Consider the following 7711-nt stretch of genomic DNA (forward strand, 5'->3'; position numbering starts at 1 on the left):
CATCCCCATCCTACTCTGGGGGATTATTTCTTATTTATAATTTGTTCAGAGATATGCATTTCTCTTGAGCTCTTTCCTACCCTGCCCCCCTTTTCTTGTTACTCACTATGAAACCTACTTCAGGACAAGGTCAGATTCTGACCCACACAATCAGCATCTCTGCAGGGGGATCTTGAGTTCACATTTATTTCCTGTTTACATGTGAGTGTTTTATTGTACAAGACACTCCAGGGGGCTGGGCGAGGTGGCTCATGCCCTGTAATCCCAGCACTTTGGGAGGCTGAGGCGGGTGGATCACTTGAGGTCTGGAGTTTGAGACCAGCCTGGGCAACATGGCAAAACCCCTTCTCTACAAAAAGGACAAAAATTATCTGGGCATCGTGGCGGGTGCCTGTAATCCCAGCTACTCAGGAGGCTGAGGCAGGAGAATTACTTGAACACGGGAGGTGGAGGTTGCAGGGAGCCAAGATCACTGCACTCCAGCCTGGGCGACAGAGCAAGACTCCATCTTAAAAAAAAAAAAAAAGACAACAACAAAACTCCAGGGGCCACCGTCAGGTCAATGGTCCATAAATGCCATCCATGATCTCTCTGACCAAGGACTCTAGCCATGGTGGCCTCTTGGCTATTCCTTCAACCCACCAGGCTTACTCTTGCTTCAGGTTCTTGCATTTGATATTTCCACTGCCTGAAATGCTCCCTGCTACCTTCCACCCCTACCCTCATATATTCTCATCTCACTTTCTAAAAGGACTGTACTCAAACGTTGCCTTTGCAGTAACAGCTTCCCTAACCACCCCCATAAAGCTGTAATCCACCCTTAACCAGCATCCCCATTTTCTCCCCTACTTTATTTTCTCTCCGTAGCACTTTGACCATCTAACCCCATTTTATTTTATGTTTACTTGGTTTATTGCCAGTCTCTGCATTAGAATGTAAGTTCCATGAAGGCAGGAATCCTTCTCTGTCTTGTTCACTGCTTTATCTCCAGGGCCCAGAACAGAGCCTGGCATATAAAGGTCCTCAGTAAGTGCTGTTAAATAAAATGTGTAAGAGGCCATTGGTTTAGACTGAACTCCTGCGTTAGGCCCAACTGAATAAACCAAAATGGAATCAGTCATGCTGAAGTTCCATGTCACCCAGCCAAAACTAAGTTGTTTATCTGACCTTCCCAGAAATCAGGAGAGACAATAGCCAAATTTCTAAACAAGCTAGTTTTAGCTGGTATGATAAGGAAGTCCCCTCTTCTTTAACCTTCACAAGGAAAGTAACTTTGAAGCAACCCATCCGCTTTTTGCTTTCTGTTTCTGCTTTCCTCAGCCCTTTTTGGTCTATAAAACCAACATTCTCTGCTCCAATTCTAGGAACACTCATTCTGTTTTACAGAATATGAGGTATTGCCTGATTCTAGAATTGCAAATAAAAGCCAATTAAGACCTTTAAATTTGTCAAAATTTTGTCCTTTGACAGCATTTATTTCAATAACTAGTCTTTTACGTATTCAGCATTTCCCTTCTTCAAGTTGGGATTTGGGGCCAAAAGCGATGACTACTTTTTATAATTTTTCATCTAGGTTGTTTCATTGTATCAATAGTTCGTTTCTTTTTGTTGCTGAGTAGTACATCATGGTATGGATGCATCACAGTTTGTTCAACCAGCAGGTGCAAAGGCCTGGAGTGGGGAATGAGCTTGCCACCCCTTCAAGTGACAGGAGACCAGGTGGCTAAAGAGAAAGAGGTTATTTATCACATTAGGCTCTGAGCAGCAGAACCTCAAGAAGCTAAGGAGCCATAGAGGGCAGGTGAAGGATGTTCCTTGAGGTTTTTTTGATAACTCAGTTCTCAAGCTCAGTCTCATCTGACCTCTACAGGAACTTTGCCTTGGGAGGAACCCCGCCCCCCACCCCATACCTTCCACAGCTCCTGACACTCTCAAAGGAGTGGATCAGATCCTGGCCAACAGCCAGCAGCATCCAGTCCTGGCAGTGCCAACTGTGGGTCAGCTGACTTCATTTCTTCTCCTCTCACTGGTCTGCGGGCTTGGTCTGCGTCAGAGGGAAGATGGTGGGCAGGGCACGGAGATACAGCCCTGAAGACTCTGCTCTCCCTGACTGGCCACGGGAGCTGACACAGTATTACCAAGGTCCCTCAGCCTCCATCTGTCAGTTCCAGAAATTCAGTCACCTTGGAGAAAGCCTTCTGGCAGCAGAACTGGTGAATCATAAAATAAAAAAAAAAATCCAAGCTAGAAGGGAACTCAGAGATCACTGAGTCCAGCCAGAGAGATGGCTCTTCCCTGCAACAGCTCTCTCAAGTGTTTTACGAGCTATCTGCCTATGGGTCTCAACCTGGCTGCACCACAGACTCAGCTGGGGAGTTTCCAAAAATTCCCAATGTCCAGGCTGTACTCCAGACTAATTGCATTAGAGTCATTTGGTGGGTGGGAGACAGGATTAGAAGTCTTACCACCCCACCCAGGTGCAACCACGGTTAGAACCAGAGTTGTGGTCCCTTGCAGCCTGGATGTCAGAGGGCTGTAGTCATTATGACCATGACCTCTGAGGTCTGAAGGACTTGGATTTGAGCTCCTGCTCTGCAACTTCTCCAACTGGGTAACCTCAGTCAACTTTCTGAACCTCTTCTAGCCTCTATTTGTTCATCTGTGGAAAGTGGATCATCGTAATACACCTACCTTACATGTTGTTCTCAAGGCCAAACGTATTAATCCATGAAAAGCACACAGTGTTTCATTCCTAGTAAGAACTCAGTAAATGTTAGTTTTTATTGTTATTACTTTCCCAAGGTCTAGCATTCTATTAGAAAGCTCTTCTGGGCCAAGCGACGTGGCTCACGCCTGTAATCCCAGCACTGTGGGAGGTGCAGGTGGGTGGATTACCTGAGGTCAGGAGTTCGAGACCAGCCTGGCCAACATGGTGAAACCCCATCTCTACTAAAAATACAAAAATTCACCAGGTGTAGTGGCGGGTGCCTGTAATTCCAGCTACTCGGGAGGCTAAGGCAGAAGAATAGCTTGAACCCTGGAGGCAGAGGTTGCAGTGAGCCAAGATGGCACCACTGCACTCCAGCCTGGGCGACAGAACAAGACTCTATCTCAAAACAAACAAACCAACCAACAAACAAAATGAAAGCTCTTCTATAGGGTAAGTTGAAATGTTTCTCCTATAGCTGCAAGAGTGGTCTTCTCAAAACCCAAGTCTGCTTATGTCACTTGCCCCCTTAAAATCATGCTGTGGTTTCCTGTTATTCTCATGGTCAAGATAGCCATCTTTAGTTTGACCTATCAGCCTTCAAGGTCTGGGCTCTGCCCCCTCATCTTCTCCCCTTGCACACTTTGCCCCCATGACCTGGGGAGGGGCTTCTTTGATTCCTCCCCTCTGTCATGCCCTGCCCCACCACAGGCCCTTTGCCTGCCATGCCCCTCCCTGGAAAGCCCTCTCCATCCAGCTTCCCTTGCCAACTCCCACTTGCCCTTCAGCTCTGCCGTTACTCCACCGGTGCTACTCCCTGACAGTCTCACCAGGACTCCCAGTCTTCTCTCCTCAAGGTTGAACAGCCAACACTCCTATGGCAGGTGGCACTTCTAGACCCTCCACATCCTCCTCGGTTTCAGGTTGTAGGATGCCTAGAACCAGACTCAACACCAGGGAATGAGGAGCTTTTCAAAAGTGATTTGTCCATCTAGTTCTGCCAAGTGACAGGAAACTGTGATGAGGTTGAGGATTAATGCCCCGTTAGCCTTTCACCTCTGAGGCCCTTGATCTCCATGTCTTGAAGCTCACACATTAAGTGTGTTTTATGGGATAAGAGAGCCCCAAATAGAATATGGACATTTCACACGAGGAAGCCATTTCGGACCGCTGTCAGCATCAGCTTGAAACCCACTTGGGGTGGAGATAAATGAGTGTCGGAAGTTTGCAACGGCATCAGCAAAAATAAATACCTGTGATGAGGTTGAACTCTTCATTATTGTTTTTAAGTCAGGGCCAATCTGAGGCAAAAGTATGAAGTAGATGGAGAATGTTTAAAAAATAAAAAATAAAAAACAAACCCCACCATCTTTGGGCTCTTTCTGAGAAATTCTTTTTTTTTTTTTTTTTTTTGAAACGGAGTCTCACTCTGTTGCCTAGGCTGGAGTGCAGTGGCACAATCTTGGTTCACCATAACCTCCGCCTCCTGGGTTCAAACAATTTTAGTGCCTCAGCCTCCCGAGTAGCTGGGATTACAGGCACCCGTCACCATGCCCGGCTAATTTTTTTTTTTTTTTGTATTTTTAGTAGAGACAGGGTTTCATCATGTTGGCCAGGCTGGTCTCGAACTCCTGACCTCAAATGATCCACTCACCTCGGCCTCCCAAAGTGCTGGGATTACAGGCGTGAGCCACCGTGCCCGGCCTCTTTTGGAGAAATTCTTTTTGGGTCTCTGTCTCTGGAGCAGGGAGAGAAAAGTGTTGGGAAGCCACAGAGGTCTTCGGGAGCACCCTCAGATGCTGTGGTTGAGGAGCTGGGCCTGCGAGGTGACCTTCAAACCCACACTCTGCTCCATTCTCAGTGCCACCCCGGCCTGAGGACAGCCGTGGAAATGACACCGGGACAAGGGAGGCACACAAAATGTCCTCCCTTGAAGGGCAGAACTCGAGTCTTTCCTGTGTTAGTTTTCCCCTCAGCCCGGCCCAGAGCTTGGCAAAGCTGGCTGTGGGTTAGAATCGGCTGAGGAGCTTTTATGAAAGCGCATGGAAGCTGTGCCCGCAGGAGGTTCGGCTGCTGAATGAGGTTGTGGTGCCAGATAGATCTGACTCCTCACCTGGTTTGGGGACCCCGGGTGCATTCTCCAGCCTTGCCTCAGTGAGTGCTCAGGACACGTCTGCTGAATTGAAAGAGACTTTCAACGGACTGAACAACAACCTGCTTTGTGGCAGGCAATCTAAAAAACAGCCTGAGACCAGGGTGGATCTCCCAGCCACCATGCCGCAGGCCTGGAGGTTTGTGTAGTCGACGTTCTCCCCCTAGTGGCCTAAGTGAAGATGACAGGCAGGAGGGAAAAAAAGCCTTTTCACCTGTGAGGCCTGGGGGCCAAGGGCTCCAGAGCTGCGGATGGACACCAGGATCCAGCTGATCTTGCATGACTCGCCCTCCCTTACCTCGCCCTGATCCCGGCCCTGTCAGATCTCATCTTTACTTAACATTCTGATATTTTGTTTATCATAGAGTTTTTGGGTTATTTTTGATTTATTAAAATATTGTATTAAAATATTATTTCTGGCTGGGGGTGGTGGCTCACTCCTATAATCCCAAAACTTTGGAAGGCTGAGGTGGGTGGATCATTTGAGGTCAGGAGTTTGAGACCAGCCTGGCCAACATGGTGAAACCCCGTCTCTACTAAAAATAAAAAAATAAAATAAAAAACTAGCCAGCCGTGTTGGTGTGCGCCTGTAATTTCAGCTACTCGGGAGGCTGAGGCAGAAGAATCGTTTGAACCAGGGAGGCAGGGGTTGCAGTAAATTGAGATTGCGCCACTGCACTCTAGCCTGGGCGACAGAGCAAGATTCCATCTTTAAAAAAATTATTTCTGCCAGGTGTGCTAGCTCATACCTGTAATCCCAGCACTTTGGGGAGGCTGAGGTGGGAGGATCATTTGAGGCCAGGAGTTTAAGACCAGCCTGGGCAACATAGCAAGACCTCCGTCTCTACAAATAATTTAAAAATTAGCCGTGTGTGGTGGCACAGGTCTATAGTTCCAGCTTCTCAGGAGGCTGAGGTGGGAGGATCACTTGAGCCCAGGAGGTCGAGGCTGCAGTGAGCTGTGATCGTGCGACTGCACTCCAGCCTCAGTGACAGAACAAGACCCTGTCTCAAAAATATATATATTTCTATTGATTACTGAGGTTTTTGTCACCCTCTTACATTTTGTGCATGACGTGAGTGCCTCAATTTCGCTCCCCCACCCTCATCATAGTCCTGATGCAGAAGTCAGCCCACGAAGCCCCCCTAGACATAGGGAGTGCGACCCTCATCATTTGTCAGCTGAACCCTGAGGCTCCACCCAGGGTTGGGCTGGCCTGTGAGGGCCTTGTGTGTCTAGTGCTCTTTGTACTGTAAGTAAGGGAGCTGCAGATTCTCCAGGCTTTCTCCAGAAGGGGAATGGCCGCCTTTCAAAGTGTGTTATGAATGAGAAAATACCCCTGGATCAACGGCGATTTGAGTGCACAAAGATGCACTGGGTTCTGTGGTGCTTACAAACGTGGAGACCTACAGGTAGGCCCTGGTTGCTGAAGCCCACAGTAATCAGCCGAAGCTAGGAAGAAGGGCTGGGGCCCAGTGCATCTGGGAAGGCCACCGCCTTGGATCCCCTTCCTCATCTGGGCCACCATCCCGCATGATCAGCCTGAGACCTCCAAGTGGCTCACCAAGGAGGCAGCCATCCTCAGAAGTGTCAGGGGATAAAGGAGCCCTCATCCTTGACATCACTGGCTACCAGAGACCCGCCTCAACTGCATCATCTGCTTCTGCCCCACCTGCCACAAACTCACCATCTGCAGCAACGCTAGACCACATCCAAGGAAGACAAGACCCCAGCCCTGGGCCCTGGAAGGTCTCTGCTATCATCTGCCCCACGCTCTACAAAAGAGTGACGAGTCTTCCCCCATCATTCCCACACTCTCCCTGAGGAGTCCCTGGTAGATGCCAAGGGGACATCAGTTCAATATGGGCCAAAAAGTGGCAACCACAGAGCTCTGGGGTCCAGCCCATTCTTGCTGAGTTTGGATTTATTACCTGGGCTACAAAGGGTTAAGTCAAATGCCTTCAAATGCCTATATCCCTGAGGGAAGGAAGAGGAAGAAGCGAAAGGCTCTCCTAAAATTTATTTTTGTAAGAAAAAGAAAAGGTAAAAAGAACTGTTCATTGACCAAAGCTGACCCCTTCCCACAGGGGTGCTGCAGGGGACCCCAACCCACACGTCAATCTGATTGGGCCGGAAAGCCTTTCCTGAACTTTTCAGACCTACCCCAACCCCAAACCGTTTATGGCCCAGAGAAAATGGAGTTATTTTAAATAAACCCCATTTTATTTATGGAGATGGCCACTCCTTCCGGAACCATCCCGTGCAGCTATCCTTGTCCCTGAGGATCTCACTAGGCGGGCAGCCAGAGAAAGCTGCTAGGGAGCTGCAGCTCCAACTGAAAATTATCTCCAGCAAATCGTTTCATGGGGCTCTCAGTACCTGCGTTTTTTTTTTTTTTTTTTTTTGAGATAGTCTCACTCTGTTGCCCAGGCTGGAGTGCAGTGGCAGGATCTCAGCTAACTGCAACCTCCACCTCCCGGGTTCAAGCGATTCTCCCGCCTCAGCCTCCCCAGTAGCTGGGATTACAGGCGCCCAACACCACGCCTGTCTAATTTTTGTATTTTTTTAGATGACGTTTTGCCATGTTGGCCAGGCTGGTCTTGAACTCCTGACCTCAAATGATCTGTCCACCTCAGCTTCCCAAAGTCCTGGGATTATAGGCATGAGCTACCACATCCCGCCAGCACCTGGACTTTTACTGCAGCTTCTTAAGCCCCCAGATCCCTGCATACTGGCAACACCTGTGCTTGGGGTGCGATTCATTTGCATGGGATCCATTCCTGCCATCTCAGAGCAGCGGTTCTCAGGTGCACGTGCATACCCTGGTGTATCTCATTCATTGAGAAGCGGGC

Source organism: Gorilla gorilla, chromosome 4 (assembly GCF_029281585.2).
Source record: "Gorilla gorilla gorilla isolate KB3781 chromosome 4, NHGRI_mGorGor1-v2.1_pri, whole genome shotgun sequence".
Lineage (NCBI taxonomy): Eukaryota > Metazoa > Chordata > Mammalia > Primates > Hominidae > Gorilla > Gorilla gorilla.